The sequence below is a fragment of the Lissotriton helveticus genome, chromosome 4_2 (genome assembly GCF_964261635.1).
Source record: "Lissotriton helveticus chromosome 4_2, aLisHel1.1, whole genome shotgun sequence".
NCBI classification, from domain to species: domain Eukaryota; kingdom Metazoa; phylum Chordata; class Amphibia; order Caudata; family Salamandridae; genus Lissotriton; species Lissotriton helveticus.
Genome location: NC_136064.1, coordinates 44,501,022 through 44,526,574, shown reverse-complemented (window position 1 = coordinate 44,526,574; position 25,553 = coordinate 44,501,022).

Genomic DNA, 25,553 nt, shown 5'->3' with positions numbered 1-25,553 from the left:
ATCGGTGAGTTACATGGGCTGCTCATCACTTCCTGTATGATGTCTCCTTCTAATAATTTTTGTATTTCCAGAGTGACACCTGCTTTCACTTCAGCATTCATTCGGTAGGGCCTAGTGTTAGGATATACTGCATTGTCCTTGATGGCTATCTGTATGGGGTCCACATCTTTCATCAACCCCACATCTTTTCCAGTGAAATCCCACACCTCTGGCTTTACGGCTTCCTGTAGTTCTTGGGGCAAGTCCTGCAGGGTCAATCTTTTAATTTCTGAGTCAGGTCTAAGCAACAATAATTTATAAATGCCGTCTTCATCTGGGGTCTGTATTTCAACACCTTTTGGTGTGCAAAAGATGGTACAGTTCATTTTGCACAGCAAATCACGACCCAGTAGATTCACTGGACTGGTGTCACAGACGACAAATCTATGCATCTGTTTAAAATTTCCAATTGAAATCTCCATTGGTTCGGTAACAGGAGTACTAATCAATTGATTAGATACACCCACTACTTGGATATTTTCTCCCGAGAGGGGTAGGTTTGGAACGTCCACTGTTCTTACAGTAGAACGGGTAGCGCCAGTGTCCAACAGAAAGGTGACATCATTTCCGTCAACCTTTCCTTCAATATATGGTCCAGACTGGTCTACCGGCAAGGAAGCGCCAAGTACGCACTCCTCGTCCTCCCCTCTCAGGCCCCGTCAGTCCTGATCATTACAAAGGAAGGTATCATTCAGCAGATACTGCGAAGTTGCTGTATTTCTGTTCTCCCCGCTTTCCCAAACCTCTATCTCTTCATTTTCTGCCTGTCTTCCCCTGTATACCTGCTTGGGTGCTCGAGGCACCTGAACTGTTTTTACCTGGGGTTGAGTCTTTCTTGGTCTTTCTTTCTGCGTCTGTGGAGTTAAATCAGGAGTTTTTTCATTAACATCGACTAATTGAGGACACTCGTTTCGCCAGTGTCCAATTTCGCCGCACTGATGGCAGGGAAATTTCTTCATAGCCTCTTCCCTGCTAAATTTGGGCCGGGGCTTTCCTCCACCCCCTCCCCCAGGACCTTTGTTCTCAGCATTTTTAACCATGTTACTCAATTGTTTTTCCTGCTGTTCTGCGAGCTTCACCTGAGCCCACATAACCTTTTCCTTAAGGGCCTTTTTCTTTTCTGCCATCTCGTCCTCGCAGTACTTAGCGTACCGCAGGACCTCATCCATTTTCTTGGTATGCCAACAGATTTTATTATCTTTTATCCACTGACAAATTTCAGGTCTTAAACCATTTACAAACCTGTAAATAAAGTGCGTCATATCCTTCAGGTCGATGTTATCAATGCCACTGTATGTTTTAAACACCTGCAATAACCTCTCATAGAATGAGTGCACTGTCTCGTCCCTTTCCTGTGTTGTTCTATCTATTTTTGTCCAATCAGTTTCCTTTGCGGGCACCTTTTCTTTCAAATGCTGAATTACCTGCTCATATTTTCGCATGACATCCTTTGATGGTTCCCCAGTTTCCTTGTTTCTGGGATACTCCTCACTGGGCCAGTCTATGGCTATTTTACACTGGGTCCATAAATCTACTGGTACCACAATGTCGAAAAACCCATCCAGGTCTTTCCACAGACATTTCTGTACCTTCACGAACCTCTCCACCTGCCTGTACCAGTCAACTGGTTTCTCTCGTAATTTTGGAAAATCGTTCGTGAAGGACACAATATCCTGCCTAGACCAGGGGACATGCACATATTTCCCTCCTGGAACTTCGCGCATGGGGCATAACTGCTCAGGTTTTTCTACCTCTCTTAAAGCAAACTCGGGAGTCACTTGTCGGGAGCGAACCTCTTCCCTCTTTTTCGCCCACCTGCTTCTCCATCTTTCCACATCTCCCCATTTCTGTAGTACCCCCATTAATTCTTTAATCTGCAATTTCTTCCCCGCCACATTCAGGTGTTCTATATCTTTGTCTGAGAAGTCTGCTCTGTACGGTTTCTGTAAGGGCTTGGATTTTGAGATATCTACCCCCATATTAACTGCTGTTTCGGTCAGTTTTTCGTGGAGCACTCTGGTGTTCCTTGTAAAGCTTTTACATATGAACGACAATTCTTCTTCAGAGTAGGTATTCAATCGATCCAACCCCACATTTCCTGCCATTAATTCTTCTATTTCGACCCTCAGCTTGTAGAGGTCTAAAGGTTTTGTTTGCGGAGTCTGCTTCTCTAATTCACGACTCCAACTCTCAATTTCATCCGGAGTTACTAGAGAGACATTCATAGTACCTGTTGCTGTCTCTAATTTAATTTCTTTTGTATTAAAAGGGTTATGCCTCTGCTGTATTCCCTTTCCAGTCTGTTTGTTTGGTAATTCCAAGAACGCAACTTCAGATTCGCACTCACTGGACTGATCATCTATGATGATCGGTTCCTGTCTCGGGGTTGCCATGACTGGGGTCATAACTGGAGTAATCGGATTTCCCTGACCATTTCCGTATAACGGGACCACCGGTCCAATAGTTACTGGAATAGTCAATGCCTCAGGACTGGTATTTAGCTGGGAAATTTTCTGAATTATTTCTGTCCTTTGTCTAGCTAGAGCCTCTTGCTCCTTTTCCACTAGTACCCTTCTTAAAGTTGTGTCATGTAATATCTGTGGGGTCAACGGAGGAGTAAAACTCGGGGCAGTAGGATGCGTTTCACTTGGTCCTCCCCCATAATTAGGTTTCGGGAATAAAGTTCCAGTATTAAAGGACCTGCGCTCTTCCCCATATGGAGGTTGAACAAAAGGCAGTCCTGAATTCGATGGTTTCTCTTCGCTTTCATACAGGGGTCTGGGAAGGAACATTTTTGTACGTGAATATTTTTCTTCCTGGCTTGCGGGCACTTTGGGATATATATCCCTTGTTTCCGCCAGTTCGGGTTTCTCAGGATAGGGCAATACTTGACCACCCCCTCCCAGTCCCAGGGACCTGTCTTCTTCCTTTAGGAAGTGGCGTCGGGGAACATCTCCTACACTGGAAGGTCGGGTTCCCTCATTGTAAGGTGGCGGACTTCGGGTACAGATGTCATCTATTAATTCATCATCTGAATCCCCCAGGGCCCCCCAATGCTTACATTTTTCAGTACTTTTCTCACCCGCTCCAATGTTATGACATGCCGGCATCATGGGAAACAGACCCTCAACAATCATGCTCTGCCTCCACTGTTTCATCCTTTTATCCCTGGATTCCTGTTTCTGCCTGGGGTACCACTTGGTCAAACCCTTGTCCATTCGGGGTCTTTCTCTTTCAAAAGCCTCAATCTCCCATTCCTCTAATGCCTCATACTGCGTTAGTCTCGGTCTGGGATGCAGTTCATTCATTCGGGTTCTTAAATTAAATAAGATCCTACCATTGAAAGTACCATCTAACGGAAAAGCCAATACTCCGTCATCTTTTGTGTACTTCACCCAATTCTCCAACCACACACAGGTATTGTACCCTCGGTCAAACATCATGAATGAGGCAGGAGTATTGGGTGCTGGGACAAGAACACCTTCCCTAGATTTAATCGGTTTGTCCGTTTTAAAATAATTTTTCACCTTACTTACAAGGGACATTTTTCTCTTTGTTCCGTACATAATATCGTATCTATTAGTCTTCCACTGATCCCTTTCAAACCCTAGGTGCCTTGGATCAGATCGAGTTCCTGTAGTCTGCGAGTGCCACATACGACTTCTGCGCTAACTTTGTTTACAAACTACCTCCAATCAGAACGCGCTTCAGAAATTCGTGCAACCAATGGGTGCGCGACACTAAATAAGCTCCGCCAATGGGTGCGCGGCCCCTTCGTGAGACAGTTCCCACGCTCCGGCGCTCACCCCTCCTTTACAATTCCAGCTCCACTACCCGCCCGCTGCTTCTACCAATCCCAGCGCGGCACAGAGTGACGTCAGAGGCGCTTCGCGACTGACTCCCTCCCTTCACAAGGTAACGGAAACTTTCTTTCTTTTAAAGTGCTCAGTGCTTGGTTATTTTACAACAAATACACATTCGCCACAGTGCTCAAGTGTCTAGACAGAGAAAGAATTCTTTTACTGCAAGTAAACTACTTCCATTTACTTTTCACGCGCTGCGGGCAGATCTCTTCCGCCTACCCTTCACTCTAGCATCGGTGAACCTGTTATTCCCCTAAACTCATCCACTTCTTTCCGGGATATATTCCGAATTTAAGGTTTCTCAGCGGACCCCTCTGCTTTCACGCTAGCTCCGAGGAACCTGCTACTCTTCCGATGTGACCCTTACTAGGTTACGCCACTATGGGAATTTTGCCAATGAACCCCGTTACTGTCATTTATTCACACATGTATTCAGAAAACCCTAGTTAGTGCTTCCCGGTTATCCTAACCTGCACCTAACTTTCCTCGAACCTGTGACCTCAGGACAATGGATTCTATTCACCACTTGCCCTTTCAATTCCCCGGGGAGTTCGGACAACACGTAACGATTCGATTTACAAATGCATGGATTAGTACATATAACAATATAAGAACAAGAATAATAACAATACAAAAATTCATGAGTTTCAGCAGCGTATTCACAAGAGAATGATCAGGTCTCTTAGAACAGCCGCTCTTATAGCAGCATTAATATAATAGCAGCTTCCGACTTAACTAGTCCAACTAATCCCTGCCTTACTCTCAACTAGTCCCTAACCATCCTCTAGCTACCAGAAAACTGATAGAGCGCGCGCGGCCACCCGACCAATAGTTTTCGCCGTTTCCGGCTTCAGGGCCCATATACTTTTCAAATCACCATATACATCGATCGGGTGACTTCACGAGCTCTACCAGGTTGGTGTGTGTGTGTTCCCTGCTACCAATTTTCAGTGCACCCGACTTACCATCCACCGATGCGGGTGCCTAATGACCACAATGAATCAGGGAGCTAGCTGTAAAGGAAAGGCAGTAAAATACAAACCCAACCAATAACATTCAAATACTGTTTAAATGACCACGGACAACTGGAAGTTTTAAAATGTTTATCTAAATTCAATATTTTTCTTGCATGAGGTACAGTAAAATAAGGCAATCAATAACCAAGATAACGTAAATTATATATGCATAAAGAAATAATGACAGAGTAATCATCAAAGTACTAATAAAATGTAACGAGAAAAGATACTATGCAAGTCAGTATTATCTAAACAGGGATAGCCTAAGTGTGAGTGACTATAGGAGAGCTTATAATGAATAACACACTTCACTTAAGGTGAAGGGGCTTTTGAACAATCTAGGCAATGAAGTTCTAGACCATATCAGGAAATGACACACTGCTATGCAAAATATAATTTCTAACAAATGAGAAGACATAGGAATAAACTTATGGAAAAATATAAATGACTTTCAATAGTTGCAAAAAGGCATGGAAAATATCACATATGCAATGTTGAACTTTATTAAAGCAAAAGTTAGAAATTCAGAAGGTGCAAGAATTTCAAGAGGTTCAGAGCAATATTTACCTAGAAAGGTGTGGAAACCAAACCCTGGCCACGGGTCAGTTAAGGACAGGAAACCCTCAAGGAAGGATACCCCTCAAAGGACAGCAGGTGCAGAATGGACACCCAGAATAGGACAGGATACCCTCGGAATAGGAATCAAGACAGGACCCTCAGGACAGGACAGCAAACCCTCAGGACAGGACCCTCTTCAGGACAGGACCGGAACCCACAGTTCGGAAGCAACGCCTGCGCTCCACCCGCTCTGCAGCTATCGATCAAGACCCCGATTGGGTCAGCGAACTCCCAGCTAAGTGCCTTGCCAGCACTTTAAGGCTCAGTAGAACCTTAGTCTATGGTCAAATTCGGACAGAGTGCTTCGCAGCGCTCTGTATCTTCAGTCACCTATTGAGTGCGTTGGGTCAGTGACAGGTCAGCTAAACCAGACAAGTCGGACGGTTCACTAGGTGAACCCAGGGTAGATATACAGTTTGGGGACAGTGTACCACCCCCCAATGTTGCAAAGTGTCAGAATCCCTCAATTTCGATTGGTCCTAAGGTAGGATTTGGGTAACACACCAATCACAATACACGATTTGAAGCCTTCATTAACATATTTGGGTACCGCCTAGCAGGTTTGGGGTTCCCAGGAAAAACTGTGCAGAAACACAATGACAATTTAACATTGTATCATATGAGGAGCAACATTCGCTGTTCTCGCAGGGCAGAGGTGACTTTCTCAGGAGCATCTCGCCCATCACTGCCAACTGGCTATGTTCCATCAGCCAAGGTCCCTCGTGCTGCCGAATGTCGCACAGGCGCAGAAGGGACCTCCAATATGGCTCTCCTCTCACTCAGACCCCCATTTCCCGCGGTACATGAAAAGTAAGCGAAAACAAATTAATACATAATAATGTCATTATGAAAACACATCACAGGGTTTGTACTTTTAACTCATCATCAAGAAATAAACTTATTGCATCTAAATGTTAGCTACATTGATACGGACACAAGAGCAGTGGCACGAGCAGTACCACATGATAAGCACAGCTATGAATTACGCATGCGCATAACTTTCCCTCCACTTCTGCAGACGCGTCAGGACACGTGAGTGTGGCTGACGCATGCGCAGTAACTAAAATACAAGCGGCGGCCATTTTTATAAACACAGATTAAAGTAGTTAGAAATACACATAGGCAAGCGTCATAAACTTTACTCAAACTTAATATAAATGTTAGTAAGACGTACATTTATTACTTTGTTATACATAAACGAGGTTCTTGATTTCGGCAAGCCGCAAAATATGCGAAGCTTTGCTTCATCAATATCACCCTGGAAAAAGCAAAGTAAAACGTGTGAAATGTAAGCAGGAAGAACATGGTTACCAATCCACCCATCAATCAGTCATTGCAGTACCCCACAATTGGTGCACTTTCCCACCCGGGAAAACAATGCTGTTCAAAAAAAGACAAGAAAACAAAACAAAAGTACTGCTTCACTGGCGAACTCTAAATGCATAAAACCTCCTCTGCTGCACAACGGGGTGGAACATGTCGATGTATTCTATATTAGTGAGGCACAGGGGCGTAACACAGGCCCCCGCAGCCCACGCAGTGCGGGAAGGGGGGGAGGGGGCGAGCTGCAGGGGGCCCCATCAGAACAGTACTGAGGCCCGAGAGCGCAATGTCGGGGACCTCTTTTGCACCCCCAAGTCATCTCGTAAGTTGGTCTCGGTATGCAAAAAAAATCCATTTTAAAACGGCCCCGCAGTCAACTTTCTTTTTCAGTTTAGAACATGAATTGAAGCATCTGGTGGCCACGTTTCAGCGCCAAGTGTTGTTTCCTTCCTTTTATCTTGAGCCGTGCACTTGCAATAAAACCATTTAGATGTCGATCTTACAGGCTCTGCCAAGTCTTGTCCTAAAGTGAAACCAGTGAGAGGGACCCTTTGACCCTCCCTCGCCCCGCATGCTATAAAAAGGCTCATTATTTCATCCTCTTCAGAGGATGGAGCGGGGGCCTGTGAAGTGGGGAACACAGGGAGACTTCAGCCTCAGCCGCTCGATGAGGAGGAGGAGGGGCGAGGCCTTCGGATCTCTTGTTTGAGGCCAAGTCCCTGGTGAAAAACCTCCACTGGGGGAGCAGAGGTAGACAGGAGCAGACAGGGGCTGTCAGAAGGCAGAGGCAGACAGGAGCAGACAGGGATTGACAGAGCAGGCAGGGCTTGACAGGAGCAGGCACAGTCTGACAGGAGCAGGCACGGTCTGACAGGAGCAGGCAGGGTCTGACAGGAACAGGCAGGGTCTGACAGAAACAGGCAGGGTCTGACAGGAACAGGCAGGGTCTGACAGAGGCAGGCAGGGTCTGACAGAAACAGGCAGGGTCTGACAGGAACAGGCAGGGTCTGACAGAGGCAGGCAGGGTCTGACAGAAACAGGCAGGGTTTGACAGAAACAGGCAGGGTCTTACAGGAGCAGGCAGGGGCAGACAGGAGGATGCAGGGGAAGGCAGGGGCAGACAGGAGCAGGCAGGGGCAGACAGGAGCAGGCAGGGGCAGACAGGAACAGGCAGGGGCAGGCAGGGGCAGACGGAGCAGGCAAGGCAGGCAGGGGCAGACAGGAGCAGGGGGCACAGGCAGGGTCTGACAGGAGCAGGCGGGGCAGGCAGGGTCTGACAGGAGCGGGCAGGCGGGAGCAGGCAGGGGCAGACAGGAGCAGGCAGGGCCTGACAGGAGCAGGCAGGGCATGACAGGAGCAGGAAGGGGCAGACAAGAGCAGGCAGGACAGGCAGGGTCTGACAGAGCAGGCAGGGCAGGCAGGGACAGACAGGAGCAGGGGGCACAGGCAGGGTCTGACAGGAGCAGGGGGCACAGGCAGGGTCTGACAGGAGCAGGCGGGGCAGGCAGGGTCTGACAGGAGCAGGTGGGAGCAGGCAGGGGCAGACAGGAGCAGTCAGGATCTGACAGGCGCAGCTAGTTACACACAGGAGATCGTTAACCAGCCAAGGGCTTCACACAGGCCACAGGGCTGAGATCTGGGTGCCGCCCTCTGCCTCCAGTGATAGATCCAGGGGCGTAAATCAGGCTCCCCCCACAGCCCCTGCGCTCCATGGGCCCCCTCACACTCAGCAGAGGGAGACGGCTACACCTGCAAGCAAGCCTCTTCAGTCTTTGCAAATAAAATGGTGCTCCAGGCCAAGTCCCCATAAATTAAACTGTGCGTGCACGCCACGTCGGCCTCGGAGTCTTCCCTCTCTTTCTGTCTCGCTCCTCAGTGAAAACCGAGACTTCAAGAAATGGGTATTACCCTCTCTCTTTCCTCCTTTCGTTTATTTGCTCCCCTGTGAAATGGATCCAAAAAAGAAAAACATTTTTGCTGGAAAGTTGTCTTTTTCTGACACAAGTGCAGCCTCAGGTGGAGAGAAATAAAACATTCCAAATGTGAAAAATAAATAACTAATTAAAGCAAGTCAGAGTGTTTGCAAGGTGGCCAGATTTATTTATCTACACCTAAACACATTAGCAACACTTTACAGTGTTTGCCAGTGAAGTTATACATTTGTTTTCTCCTCTCTCTTTGAACAAAATTGTTTTCCCTGTGTGGGAAAGTGCACCTTGGCTGGAGGTACTGAAATACCTGCTTGATGGGTGAATTGGAAAACTAAATGTGTACAGCGACTGTGTGTTTACGAATGTGGTCTTTTTAAACCATACTGCCTATGTTTTGAAAGGATATAAGCAATGGGCACTGAAACAGGTCCCTTCCTGGCCCTGTAGTCATGGCCTTACCTTTTCATACAAAAGCGCTCACTAATTTCAGAATAATGAGTGTAAAAGGAAAAAGGTAACCATGTTGTTCCTGCTTACATTTCACACGCTTTACTTAATCTTGCATTCCCTATGTTTGCTTTTTCTAGGATGTTAATTTTCTTTAGGCAGCATATTGCTCTTGTCTAGTGAGTAATTAGAATTGAGTCACAGCCAGGTGTTTATAGCGGATCAGTGCAGTGCAAGTTTCTCTAAGTGGGGCAGAATGGTGTTCAGAGGGGGAGAGGATGTGGCGCTATGGTCAGAGCTGCTGAAGTGGAACTGGGTTCAGCCTTAATGACCAGGCTCCCAGACCACTCTCCTGAGGGAGCACATTCCTGGGCTAACACCTTAGAATGTGCTGCAAGATCTTAAAAGCCCTGGTGTCTTAGCACCAGCAGGTGGACCCTAGCGGTGGCATGTGTGGATAAACCTTGAAGGTCGGTCCACCACTATCCATGAAGTTCACCCCTAGACTTGGAGACAGACTTATGAAGCAGCACACCATAGAGTGGCAGTGACTCTGGCACTGAGGTCACAGGACCCTTGAGCAGGGTGGCTCTAGGGCAGTGCGACCGCACCAGGCTCTAACTTCAGGTGGGGGCGTCATGTTTGTAAGTATAATATAGTTTTAAAAGCACTTGCTGCCTCCTTCCTGGCCTCCAACATTTTTGGGCAACAAAAAAAATGTCTTGATAATCCAGTGATTAATGTTCTTAGTAGAGAGAGATGGTGTTTTGTCTACTGGAAGGTTTGACTCATGAAAAGGAATGGCAGAGGTGTAATGTACATGCTGCTAAGAACATGTGCCATGCAGATCACAAAGTGCACATAATGTGAATAGGTCAGTGGGTTACTGCTTTTGTCAGAGAGACCCTATTGTTACTTGCAGTTAATAAGTTAAAATCCCATCATAGAACATTGAGCTATTAACTCTCATGTAAGAGCTGCATGCAAACTCCAAGGTATAAATTAGAACGTTACGTTTTTTTCCCCATTCTTCCATTATCCTAATGTTGCAAAAAAGGGTTCATTTGGGTAGAAATCAATTCTAATTATTAAAGAGAACTCCCAACCGTGGTATTATGTTTTTAATCCTGAGTTTGTGTTTCTGCAGACCAATCACTATTAAACTATGCTGCCTACTAGTATGATTGTCATGTGACTCCTACACCTTGTAGTCCTTTGTCTTATGTAACATTTCCTACACAGTGATTTACACACATATGAATGACTGTTTCTGTGTAATATGTGTGATGTAAAGTGCTCTGACACCCTACACTGGTATTAGTGGTGCTGTACATTTTCTGATACTTTATTATTTTGAAATCCTTACACATGCTAACAGTCTCTGCAAAGGTTTTTCCTTATTAGTACCAGTGGAACATACAACTGCAGCAATGAGAAAGGTGACCAGTCAACCTTTGCAAAGGGCCCTCCACTTCACAGCAGCACAAGTCACATTTTTTAGTAACTGTTGATGTGTTTGAGCTATAAACAATGTATCAGTTAAAATCGTCAGATTATGCAACAGATGATGTATTATATGGCAAATATGGCAAAGCCATAGTTATGTGGAAAACATTTGCAAACTAGGATATTTTGCCATTCAGGTTTGAACTGCTCTTGTGGAAAAAGAGAGAAGTGCTGATGACAGAAACTCCATGGCTGGGAGACCAATGGCTTGCGATTCCACTTTTAAGGATATTTGGGACATTCTGTGATTGAAAACGTATCCCACTTTGTGAATGCATTTTAATGTCAATAACACATATTTAACCTTAAATAAACATGTGATCTATTGCTTAAATTGAATAATGTAATAAGCTGTGACCGGTTAGTGAAATGGGAAAAAAATACAAAAAATTTGGATATTTTGCTCTTTCTGCCACACCTCTCACTCTGCCCACTGACCCAATCTATTGGTTATTCCCGCCTTCTGATTCTCCTCCCACAGTTCCCCTACTTTTTTCCCCCCACTTCGACCACTGCCTGGCACTAACATGCATTAGAGACAACTGTGGGCTTTTACCACTGGGTCACCTAGAGAATGACACCTCAGGTCCATACACGGGGGCTAAAAACAGCACGTTTCTGGTTTCTCTGCACAACGTGTTTGCTATTTGACGCCAGACTTCTGCAGCTTGGGTTGAGGAAATTAAACATCCCCTTGTGCTTGTATAAAATATAGCTGCCAAGTGGCATTGGCACCATGTTATGTCCATTCGTAGCTTTTATCCAACAACACTTTGCATGCTAGAATGTTTAACCCCTTACTTAGATGGTCACAGCACAACTTCCAGAATGCAAGGCGCTGTTGGCTAAAAATCCAGGCCTGGCTGGCGGTGTCACACATGACTATAGAGCCATTTGGAGGCAATGGTGAATCTGTAATTTAGCAGGCGTGTCTATACTCTTAGTAGATCGTAAATACCGCCTGTGTTGACACACTGAGGTCTGAGGCCTCTGTTTGTTATGAAGTAAGGCCCAGTCTGGTGGTTCAAGTTAGTCCTTGTGAGGGAAGCTGCTGGACTTGTTTTTACCATGCACTTTGAAACTACTTTCACCTTGATGCAAGAAGAAAGTAGGATTGTTTTACAAAACATGCTTAATTTTTGTATATTGCTGGACTGGTGATTGCTTTATTTTGCACTTTGAAAGTATTTGCACTTTTTCTTTTGCTTTACCAACTACAGTTTGTAAAGATTGTCATTAGGTACTTGCTGATATTGTTTGTTTTTATTCTACATGCAGTGTTATTTAAGGTGTTGCTTGGACTTGTCTGTAATATGTGTACCTTAAATCTTGTATTTAGCATTGTTTACATTACAGAAATTATAAATTAAAACGGACAAACATCTGCATCAATGTTCTGAAGCATCCAGCTGTCTTCCTCAGCCTTGTTTGCCTGCCTGTTTTGCAGTGCTTACTAATAAAGACATTATGATTGAAATTGCTTCCTCAGTTCACGCTATCATGCACAACCCTTGACAGTCGCTAGTGTGTGGCATGCAGATAATTCACCAGTCTATTTCTCTTGACTTTCGCAGGATACTGAGTTATAGCATGTGTACTTCTCATGTATATTGTCAGTCAAGTTTTTATGGAATTGCAGGTTTGGGTTGGTCTTTCAAAGTTTCAAAGTATTGTCAATTCTATTTCAGACTCTTCATAGTTGTTCTTTGTTCTTCAGCCATAGGCAATTCCTGAGGCGATAGGATCACTCCTTGGCATTGTTCTGATTGCTGCCTCAGTCAAATAATCTGCTTTTGACAGTATTGTTACAAATGGCATAGCTTGTAGGTTAAGAGTGTTTCCCACTTTCTCATTAGAACTTAGAGAAAGACAATATAGAGGCATTTTATTTAAATGTTGGAGGTTTCAAATCAAAATATGCTAGATTTCTGGGTGGTAAGGCAAAGTGGTAGATGGTGGGCCGCGCCGCAGGGTGAGGGGGGGCACTCCATGTGCTTTGCAGGGGGGCCCCCTCAAGTTTCGTTACGCCACTGGTGAGGCATACATATTTTAGTGTAAATCCAAGTGCACCTGCCCTGGTGTTGACTCTAGAACTCCCTCTATTGCGCAAATCCCAGTATAGCACTCACATGTAGTATCAGGCCCAGGTGTCTCGGGGCCCCTCAGCTAGGGTCGCAGATAAATTCCATACTTGCCACTTTAGTTTTGAGTCGGATAACTGTGCACTTTGCCAAAACGCAAAACGCTTTTATAAAATCTGCCACCAGTGATACTAAGAAAGCGCCTTCTGTGATTTTCATCTCGCAAGAGCAGAATTGGATTGTACTTGCTAAATGTAACGCCACATGGCATGTAGCTTACTCCACATTAGAACGCAATGAAAAGCACTGTCCTCACTAAGACAACAAGCAAAGACTGTAGTTCTGGCTTATGACAGAAAGTGCCTATATGTATTGTATTGTAGATGGATGAATGCAACCATGAGTAAATGGATAGATGAATGCATGCGTACGTGAAACAATGAGTGACACAGTACATGCATGCAGTACTGAATGCATCTTTTGTTGCAATCAAAGTCAGTGCAATTCAGTATTATTCTTGCATGTGTTTCAATATATGGAAACTTTGGAACCAGGCCCTTCTTACAAGAACCGCGATAAGAACAGGCTAGTAAGTGGTGTGATATATAGTGCACTTGATTAAATCTGACTCCACTGGGGGCGATAAAAAAATAGTCAATTACGACTTCTTGGTGACTAGCTTATAGATTTTGGTGTTTACTGCACCTGTTTATACTGGGAATTACCCAACGGTTGTTATTTACCCTGTGTAGTAAATACCTCCTTTTTCAAGTTTTTCCTAAACCAGAATGAGGCATAGTGTGAGTCATCAGATATTACTGCCTGTAATTCTGTGCGATTTTGCCATTTTTTAGCTGTGTTTCCCAGTAGGTTTCTTTTGCTAGTTTATTTTCCTGTCAAAATCTGTCCAGGAAAAAGATTCTTGTAGTGTAATTACCTCATATAGTGAATACCTCCCTCTGTTGTAAATACCATGTGCAGTAACTACGTGACAAATCAGAATGCCAACTCGTCTGTTAACTCCTGTTTGCTATAGATTTGAACTACAGTTTTTTTTGTTTGTTAACTTATTGAGAGATTGACTTTTTATAGCGCTTGGCACCCAGGGTGCTTTCATAGCGCTGATAACTAGTTACGCTGTAAATTACTGGTACTCTATGCTTTTAAACACCAACTCCGTCATGCAATCTCCAAAGTGACTTGGGATTCGGACTGTATTAGTATGCGCGTGCTATAGATTAATAATGCTCATGTGCTGTCGGGAATGTGTGTTTTCTGGGTTGGCAGCAGGCAGGGTGAGGGTCTTGTACTGCAGTGGGATTGAAGGCTGCATTTGGCGCGTTTCCCGTCAAAGCTTAGACATGTTTAAAGGGATCTGTTATGGTATAGGTGCAGCACCGGGTGTACTGAAGTGAACTCTTCTGCTGTAACTGCTGCACTGCCCGAGGGAGGGTTGGAGGAACAGCAGCTTTCTTTCATACACACGCTGCCATTCTTTTCTTGCTGTATTGCAAGTGTTTAGCTAGCTACACGGCGATCTCTATGTTACTGCTGGCATTCTCGACTCGCGGGAGGAGGGGGGATGTCGCGCGGGGGGGGAGAATCAAAAATATAAAACAAAACTTACCTAACAGGCGGTACGGGTCCGCACCACTTCTGCTATCCTTGGCGCCTTGACGTCACTGCTGGCAGCCCCTCTCAGCCAATCCTGGCGCTGCTGCAGCGCCAGGATTGCCTTGGGGCACAGGTTATTTTACACCCCCAGCACGCCCATCAGGAGACCGAAGGGCTACTAATGGGCATGCGCAAAAAAGCGCAAACACAAGTGCGCATGAGTGGGCACGGGTAAAAAATTCACCCTTCGTCCCCACTCATGCGCACTTGTGTTGCTGCCTGGTGCCAATCATGTCAATCAACATGATGCCAGACCACCCACTGCCTTCAGACTCTGAAGCGGTTGGCAGTCTGACGTCATGCTGACTGACATGATTGTCAGTTCTCCCGCCTTGGCTTGCGTAATTGAACTTAAGTAAACTCAGTTTACTTAAGTTCAGATAAACGCCGAGGGAGCTGCGGGCGGCTGCGGGCTGGGGGGCTATGGCCCCATGCCCCAATGGCCGCACCGCGCCTGCTGTACATAGGACATTGTTGAAACTCTTAACTGTATGACCCCTTGTTATATTTGTGGCAGCTGCTCCTTCTCCTTCCACGCGGCCAGAGCCTGGAACGACCTTCCGCTCCACCTCATACAGATAACATCGCTCCCCATCTTCTCAAGAATCCTCAAAACCTGGCTCTTCGACAGACCCCCTCCTCGATCGACTGGAACCTGTGAATCCCCCCAAGCCCCCACCCCCCGGTGCCTTGAGACCCTTACTGGTGAGTAATCGCGCATCCTGCAGTTGTGTCCTTTGGTCATCAATCCCCTTTTAAACGCATTACTGAACTGCTCCACTGCATTCAATCGTCAACAGTACCAAGCTGTTGGAAACAAGCTAAATTCATCCCACTCCTGAAAACACCCACCGCTGACAGTTCTATTCTTTCTAATTTTAGGCTTTTTTCCCTTATACCAGCCATCTCGAAGATTCTTGAGAAGCTCATTAATTGTCAAGCCTCTCGCTATTTGGAGATCGGGTGGTTGCTTCACCCCTCCCCCAATCTGGTTTTCACCCCCAGTTTGGTAAGGAGACCACCCCGGTTGACGTCACAGATACTATCAGGTTGGCAGTAGATCTGGGAACGCAAGTTGCATTGATCTTTCTTGATCTATTGGCAGCTTTTGATACGGTGTCTCATTCCATTCTCTTGTAGCATTTGGAAGACATTGGGGTAGCAGGGGCGGCCTTAGGCAGGTGCAAGCTGTGCACCTGCACAGGGCCGCCAAACCCCAGGTGCCGCCACGTCAATATATATCCTTAATATAATAATCCTCTGTGGATGGATACATATTTGCGTGGCGGCCCCTGGCAGGGATTTGGCCGCCTCCGGCTCTGTTCCACTTCCAAACACCCTGACCCCCCCCTCTTCGTGGCCCCGCCCGGACCCCCTCTTCCAGGGCCCCCTACCTACGCTCCCTGCCCAGGGCTGCCATGAGCCTAGAGCCGCCCCTGGGGGTCGGTTTTGTTCTTTGTTGAGGGGCCGTATCCAATCAGTTTTGATGTCTTCTCTTGCCTCCGATACCAAACCTCTGATACTGGGGGTCCTGCAAGGCTATGACCCCCCATGTTTTATTGGTGGAGTCATTTGCTGTACAGATTGTAGGCTATGCTGATGATATGCAGCTTCTTATTCTGGATACGAACACGCCTAATAGTTTTAGTAGGTTTAATTCATGTTTGATGACTGTCTTCCAGAGGATGCAGCTCAGTAACCTTCAGAGCAACGCCAATAAAAAGGTTATTCACCTATTTGACTCGATTATGGGACAGTGAATGTTGGCCCAGTCATGTCTCTGCCTCTCCATCCCCGGCTTCCATAGTACACATTCTTGGGGTGAAATTTGGTAGTCTTGAGGCTTTCTACCTCAGGTGGAAGGCATGGTGGGCTTTTGTATTGACTTTTGAAATCTTAAAAAAAAAAATTGTACCTATTACCATTTGAGACTCAGAAATAATTTCTTTGTGCTCTCATCACCTTGTGGCTATATCATGCAAATGCTCCCTAATGGGGCCTCCCGACTAATGACCTGTAGAGACTTCAGTTGTTGAGAATGGCACCTCTTGGCTTCTACCTAAGATCCTTAGAGGGGCTCCAACAAATGTTAATCTTAATGAGCTGCTTGGCTACCGATTAAGAAGGGGATACACTTTAAAGGTTTTCTTTTGGCTCATGGAGCCTTCTATTACTTAGTAAGGCTCAGCCTATCTTACCAACAGGCTGACCCCATACCATCTGACGAGAACTCTTCAGTGTTCTGATGCCCTTCTGGTGATGGTGCCTTCTTTCAAAAGGAAAGATGGGGAGGCACCTCCTTTTCATATCTAGTGGCTACTGCCTGGAATGTCCTTCCTTTTCATATATGTGATTTGAAAGATGAGCCCTGCTTTAAGTATAACTTGAAACTTGGGGGCATATTAGCTACAAATAGCGATATTTATCGCTAAATGCGCCTAGCGCATTTTTTTTATCGCTGCCTGTCGCCTGATATTATTGCAGAGATAACATGCTATTTGCAACGTTTATCTCCAATGCGATAAAATATCCGGCGATAGCGGCTTAATGCGTGAATATCGCTGGATATCCAGCGATATTCAGGCATTATCGCTAATGGGACTTAACCTGAATATCCACCTCCCATTGGATATACAGGTTATTTCATGGTCTGAGCAGGCATTAGGTTCTGGTGTTAATCGCGCTTAGCGCAATTTTTTTTATCGCTTCGCCTGCCTTTCTAATAGGCGATAGCTGTGTTAGCGACTGCTTTCAGCACACCAGCAGGGCTGCATGACTGTGCAGCGGTGCTCTCTCGCGACTCAGGCTGGGCTGCTAGAAACCATACAAACAAGGTTTGCCTGTTGAAAGAGAGCCCACAAAGGTGAGCAGAGTATGCCTTCATCTTTTTTTCAGGAAACAACGGAAACTGCTTTATTCCTCGCAAACATTGGAGTCCAGCCCGACGCATTCTGTGTAGAACACTTCCTCATGGGATCAGGGCTATTGACTGAGTTCAAACTGCGGCAGTTTCCCAACACCATTTCCAATTGTTCATTACCGCGCCCCAATGGGTGTGACCACCCCTGTGGCCTGATGGTCATTGTAGTCTTACTCATGTGAGTTGCCACGTTGATCTCTTTTGAGTCCTGATATAACCAAGTGGGTTGCGTTGAGCATGTGGGCTTGTTCACGTTGCTGCTTACTTCCTAGCAATCTGGATTCACCATCCCTTGCGCTAATGCGTCGATTGGCACACCAGCAGGGCTGCACGACGGTGCAGCGGTGCTCTCTCACGACTCAGGCTGGGCCGCTAGAAACTATACAAACAAGGTTTGCCTGTTGTGAGAGAGCCTACAACGGTGGGTAGAGTATGCCTTCATCTTTATTGCAGGAAACAACAGAAACTGCTTGATGCCTCGCAAAAAAACTATTCCACAGAGGCTCTGGGCTCTTGACTGAGTTCAAACTGCGGCAATTAGCGTGTCGGTTTTGCGGGATGGACAATGGTCTTTTAATATTTGCCATTCTTTGGTTGCTGTGCTTAGAGACAATTTCTTCATTGCTGCCTACTTCAGAAATGCTGCACCACCAAGCATATTATGAGTTTTATTGCCTCCACAGTTTTCAGGGCAGTGAGAAACTTAAGGAGGCCCTAAAGGGTCCCCTGGTGCCTCAGGGCCATGGGAATGCATGCATGGGGGTACATGGTGTGCCTCCCTGTCTGCATGGATGCCCAGTTCCTGCATGGAATGGACTTAACAGTTCTGTGCAAAAAATTGCTTTGGCATTCCAATTACGGTGCCTTTCTAAGGGTCATTGCCTGGGACCACTAAAGCACTGCCGGCCAGACCAGGGGAAAACTCCTAATCTGGCTTTGGCAGGTGTGGAAGTGGGGCGCTGGCATTCTGGCATTCTGGCCCGCTGCCACACCGCCAAAATCGTAATCAGGTCCTTAATCTTCTCAGGCAGTCCAGTTCCACGCGAGGAGCCTCAGCCAGTGCTTCACATTAACTGAAGCCACAAAGAGACTGTTGTCTGCAAGAACAGCAGATCACCCCTGGGCCTTTTCGTTGGGGGAATATAGATGTGGTCAAGGCTTTTGCTAAGAGCTGGTCACCGTCAGATCTTCACGCTGGCAGGTGACGCAGAATAGTTGCTGTATGTAAGAGATGCCAGTACACATCCTTGTTTGAGGCTTAAGTTTATAAATATAATTTTGACTAACACGGAGTTGCTAATAGAAGTGGGTGTAACTGGTGTAATTTACTCTAGTGTAATCACTCGCAATTACAGCAAAATTACTCGTAATTATGCATAATTAAGTGAAAAGCGTAATCCAACATTTAGCGCTATTTTCTTAGTGTAAAATGCACCCTCACATCTAAAATGGTTTGTTTACTGAAGATATTTTTTGATTTTCCTTCATCGCAGAACAATGAAGTCATTATAAGAACAGCAACATCACCCTCTTACACATATTCAGGGATATAATAGCCTCTGTATTCTCTTTGTTATCGAACCCCACATTGCTCCCCCTGCCCTGTAACCAGCACATTGAATGCTTTTGTCTTAGCCTGAATCGTCCCAGTGCGATCAGTACCAGATAAGAAGCAACCTGAGCTTCTGGTCCGGTGACAGTTTATTAGACTATCAGCCTCAGCAGCCAACATCTCAAGTAGATCAGCCTAACTAAGAAGGAGTCACCCCAAGCGAACACCTGGTGATTGACACTGGTGATGGGGGATCTAGATATTTCATGCAATCTACTAGTCCTCCTAGGCCCTGGCCATATCTACTGAGCCCATCCACATTGGGCCGCTTGAAGCAGCACTGCACTCTCATAGCCCTCCCATCTCTCTAACTCTCTTCACCATGTCCTCACTCATAGTCGCCCTGGAGCCTTCCAATCCCTAGTGATTTTACGCACTGCAAGAATAAAAGTCATCACCCTCTCAGACTTTGGCAAGATAGTATGCTCCGGTGAGGTCTAGTCTCTTATCTCATCTAACAAAACGGGGCCAACTAGTACTAGGTTCTAACTATAACTCTCTTGATTATAGACTAAACATGGTCTTAATTAGCCTCGTTTCTTTGGAACAAAAATAATGGAGAGGAGGATGGTGACAGTGATGGTGCAATACATCCATTGGCAAAGCGTTCATCTAAATACTGCTCAAGATATTCTGATTCTGTGAGTACAAGTATTTGGTTACTAGATTCGGGGGCACCACGTTCTAAATCAATTTTACCATCATAAATCTTGTGTGCAGCTAATGCACCTACTTCGGTCTTGACAAAACACATCACAGAAACTATCATAACAATGTGGTAAAGTAGTTACACGATAATAACATGAAGTATTGCTATTTCTTCTGCTCTGTCGAAAGCCTTATTAAAACAACACTTGGATAATTCACATGTTATCAAACAGACTATAAATTAGATCATACTGTTCTGTCTGACCATCCAGTGTTGGATTTTTCAATGTCAACCACTGCTTACCTAAAATCACTTTAAGATTAGTTTAATCTATTAATTCAAAACAAATATTTTAATGTTGACCCCTCACCAAAAAAAGGGATCTGAAGACAAAATAGAACCGTTGACTCCCTTTAACTCCTCATGTACCTATTTCTTAAGCACAGGTATTTATTGAGATTGAGCAAACACTATGTTCACATAGTTTCCTGAAGCTCCTAAATGTAAAAGTCCTGAAAAGACTTTTCTTGCCATACTGAAGAGGCCGTTTTAATTGGTGCAGTTGTCTGGGCTACTAAAAACTGCTTGGTATTCCAAAATCCTTTGTGAACTTACTTAAATCATTTGCTCAAAAAATGTTGCTACTCTCATTGTAAGGGCTCCTAGTTTTTCCACTTGTTGCTATTCTTCTAAAGATAATCAGCCTGATTCATCAAGCTAAATTGCACCCGCAATCGCTGCGAAAATGCAATTGCGGGCGCAATGTCGGTAATCGGCATTCATCATTAAATCGCAAACACATAATAGCGAATACGCAATAATATTCGCAGAAACCCGGTAGGAGAGCATTAGCGAATCGGAAAATGCGACAATCCACGGATTTTGCGAATAAAATTGCGGTTTCGCTATACAATCGCAATCGGTATTCATGAAATACCGCAAATAGCGAAAAACCCAAAAATCGCTGTTTGCGCGGCGCAAATTAAGGACAACTCAAAGCAGGTGGTAACCATAAAAGCCATGGAATTTTTTTTTTCAAAAAACAGTTGGCCAATCAGTAACAGGTTCAGGCCTGACCAATCACACATAAGGACAATCAGCAGCTGCATTAGGAGTTCCACAATGCCAGGAATGTACATGGTCGTCAGGCGCCGAAGGCTACAGCGAGCAGCACGGAGGAGAGGCCAGATCCAGGAGAGGATATTCCGCCAGCGGGTCACCTTGCTGGGCCAAACAAGAGAGCAGATATATGCAAAATACAGGCTGAATGGGGAAATGATAATCCAGCTCATACACGACCTTGACCCCCTGATGCAGCACCCAACAAGGCGTACCAATGCGGTGCCTACACGTGTGCAGGTATTGTGTAGCCTGCACCTCCTGGCCTCTGGGAGCTTCCAGGGGATAGTAGCGGCTGCTGGGGGGATATCCCAGCCCACCATGTCACGCTGCCTCAAGACTTTTGTTGACGCTATGCTTACCCAGCTACACCGATACATAAAATTTCCCACCAGCCAACAGGAATTGCACTTGACCAAGCTACAATTCTACAATGTAGCACATTTTCCACATGTACTCGGATGCATAGACTGTACCCACGTCGCCATCTGCCCACCAGCTGCCACGGAGTATATGTTCCGCAATCGGAAGTCCTACCACTCCCTCAACATACAGATGGTCTGCAATGCCAAGACTTACATCACTGGCATTGTGGCCCAGTACCCAGGGAGTACCCATGACTCCTATATATTCCGGCACAGCGGCCTCCACACACGACTGGCCAGGGGAGACTTTGGGGAAGGACACCTACTTGGTAAGTACACTTTGTCGACAATGTCACATTGCTATGAAGTAGCAGCGCAGCACAGGCACTCACCCTCTGCTCCTCTCATTCAGGTGACAGTGGCTACGCCCTCCGTGATTACCTCCTCACCCCATACCTCAACCCTGCTACACCCCAGCAACGGCGCTACAATGTTGCGCACATTCGGACAAGGAACTGCATAGAAAGGACATTTGGGTTGCTCAAAAGCAGGTTCCGCATACTGCACAAGACAGGTGGGGCCATGTATTACAGTCCTGCAATGTGCTGCCGCATTGTGGCTGTCTGCGCAATACTTCATAACATTGCAACCAAGCGCCGGATACCTGTCGACATATCTGGCAGTGAATCTAAAGGGGACGACCGGCCACCTGCTCATGCACGCCATGCACACGGGGAGAATCCTGCTGAAGGCCACAGACGTCGCAACCACATCACACTGAACAGTTTCTGATGCACCCTCTACCCTCACCCCACAAATCACAAATGCATGCAGAAATCAATAATGACACTACGCCAATGAGTGCTGCTAAAATAAATATAATTGTTTCATTCACAATAATGGTAACACTTTAACTGTTGTCTTTGCTAACAGTATTTCAGCATACTGCTGTGTGGAACGGAACGGGCAGGCTTAGACTCAGCCTGTGCCTGTAAGAGTCATAGAAAGTCATGTGCGCCTCCTGCGCGTACCGCCCAAACGCCTCTGTGGCTCATCCTCATCCATCGCATGTGCAGCTGCTGTGGGCCTGGTGCTGCGCCTGAGTGCCCCTACGTGTGAGGCAGAGTGGCTGCTCACACTAGATGTCCCCTCACTGGCATCATCACCCCCAACAGTGGCAGGTAGAGCAGGACGGTGTAGTGCTGTCACGGCACTGGTCAGGTGCTCAAGGACCCTGGCCACATCCTCGCAGCACTGGATGAGCTGCTGCTGCTGCGCAAGGGACCGCCGCGACAACTGTGATGTGGCATTGCTAATGATATAATTGGACCTGGTGTAGGCGGTCAGCCTGGTCAATAGCTGCCGGTGGCGGCGGCGTGCTGCGTTGCGCTGCGATGTATTTGCAGCAGTGCTGGCCACCATGGCTGCAGTCATGCGGACCATACCCTCCCCCACACCTGCCATGGCTGCAGTCATGCTGGCCATTCCCTCACCCACACCTTCCATGACTGCCGTCATGCGGTCCATCCGGTCCCCCACTCCGGCAACATTGCGCCCAATGTTATACAGCTGTAGCTGTATGGCACCTTGCTGCCGTGCTTGCAACTGATGTATACGGAGCATGCGTCTTTCCACGCTCACTCTCACCAGCTCCGGTCCATTCCCCCTCCTGCTGCTAGGTGCATTGGTCTGCAGGCGAGGCGTGCCACGCCTGCTCTGCTGGCCTGACACAGTGGGTGGCCGCTGTGTTGCCGCTGTTGCAGGCCCTGATGTAGAAGCACCAGCTGCTGGTGGTGTCACGGCAGGCGTTGTTAGTGCGGCAGGGGCTGGAGGCACCCAGGTGGCGGACCTGGCTGCGGAAGTATTTGCTGCGCCAGAAGCAGGAGGCACACTGGTGGAGGACCTGGCTGCGGAAGTATTTGCTGCGTCAGACGCAGGAGGCACACTGGTGGCGGACCTGGCTGCGGAAGTATTTGCTGCGCCAGAAGCAGGAGGCACACTGGTGGCGGACCTGGCTGCGGAAGTAGTTGCTGCGCCAGAAGCAGGAGGCACACTGGTGGCGGACCTGGCTGCGGAAGTATTTGCTGCGCCAGACGCAGGAGGCACCCTGTTGGTGGACCTGGCTGCAGGAGTAGTTGCTGGGGCAGGGGCTGGTGGCTGTGTATGTGGCGGCACCTCCTCCTCATCCGGTGCCTCCTCATCTATTTGCAGCCTCTCGCTGTCGCTGCTGTCTGCACCACCTGTGAGGGGAAGTGGACGTTCATTAGTTGCATGTATCTGTCACACGTGCAGTTGCTACATGCATGCTGGGTGACATTCCCTGACTGGCTATGGCTTTGCGTACTTTGGTACCTGTCTGGCTGCATTGTGGTAAATCTACATTGTGGCCACACTACATGTCCCACAATGCTTCAGGGCATTACCTGATGTGGAACGATGGCATGACTATGGAACAATATGGGAGGCTAATTGGTCATGGACATTCATAGGGGACAGGGTCGCAGTCGCATGCCACTTACCTCGGGTGTCTTGGGTGGTGCGGGATGAGTCCATATGAGTCACTCCGATGACCGCCTCTGTCTCCAGGGTGTTCTCTACTTGATCCTCCATGGGGGTGTTTGGAGGGACTGTAGGTTCTCCCCCTCCTGTGCCCGATGATTCTCCAAGGCGCTCAGCCACCCTCTCTTTGGCACGACCTCGGAGGTCGTACCAGCGTTTTTTAAGTTCGTCAAGTGACCTGTCCGCCACACCCACGGAGTTCACCGTGGACGCTATGCCCTGCCAGATCCTGCGTTTTTCCTGTTCTGCCATGCTCCTAGAGTCCTTCCCAAAGAGTTTGGAGTGGTTGGCCACCACACCCTCTATTAAATGCTCCAGCTCCTGCTCGGAGAATTTTAACTTCTCTTCCGCCCTGTGGTGTTGCTGGGCCCAGGAACAGCCTCCTCAGACATTGCTGCACTGTACTTGCTGAGTAGTTTCCTGACAGATTTGCTGGAGCTGTCCCAGTTGCTGACTCGAGGTCTGCCTCACTGTGGTGTATGGGGGTGGGCCCTGGCTGCTTCCTGGTTGTGATGTCATCGCTGTGCTCGACATGCGACTTCCCGTTTTCCCGATCTCGCGCTATTTGAGGTCCCGCTATTGACGATCTCGCTATTAGAGAATTCGCAATTCCGACACGGATGTTGCTGGAAATAGCGTATTTTATGCGAATTTCGATAGTCGCAACCGGTATTTGCGGCCGCGTGCGATTCGCTTTATTTTCTCTAAATTATTCATGAATACCGTTTTGCGTGTCCTTGATAGCGAGTCGCTATTATTCGCTATTAGGGCCACGCAAAACGTCCCGTTGATGAATCAGGCTGATAGTTCCCAATACTTAATTCTTGAGTTTGCTTTTACAGTTCTTTTCACAAAATGACCTGAACATCCACAGTACATGCATACGTTCTATATGTTCCTTCTTTCTCTTTCCTCCTTTGAGATGCGGCATTTCACAATGTCAACTTGCATTGGTTCAGAAACGTATGAGTTTATACACTTTTAGCAGGCATTGATGGCTCTTTTTTCAACTTGTTTAAACTTAACTTAATAATTCTTTATCCATAGAAAGAGAATTTGTCTACCCATCAAACAATTTCTACATTTGCTTGTAGTAAAATTGTAAAGCAGTGTATCATTTCTCTTTACTAATAGAATGGTCTAGTTAGCAGCATTAGCCAAAACAAAAGCTGATTAAGTTTGGTTTGACTGGAAAGTCATAGGTTTTCATAAAAAGGGAATTTGATATTGATTCAAGAAAAGACCAACCTTCAGCGAATTTCCTGTAAATCCCTCAGGAGGTGCTTTTGCTACAATGGGTTACAATGGATGTGGATAGTGATTAGTTATCCGAAAATGGTTTAGAATCTTGTAATGGAGAAAGCAAGAATAGAGCTCAGAAGGTAATGCCATTTTGCTAGCTTCTTTCTTTTCAGTTATCTTAATGACATCTATTTCTTGCTTCACTGATATTAAGTCTTTAATTTCAGACTTTGCTATACTAGTCCCTCGCTATAAAATGGTTACTATAGCCAAGATTTGTGCTAGAATAGGATTAGAATTCATAGCTCAGGTAAGATGATAAAGGGGGCCAGGTGATATTTCAGAAAGCAGTCACCTGAATTCCACATCCAATGTGAATGAGCATTGTCACTCTTCTCTGTATTAACAGACAACTATACGCAATAGGAATATGTTGGTTAACAGTAGGTCTGGAGAAACTGGAATGTTGGGCTCTTATCTCTATTGTGTTGGAATGGAAATCTAAAGACACAAATAATATCTGCAGTACGCACATTATTCCTCCAAAAAGTCATCTAACACTTTTTATAACAAACTGCGGGGCATATTA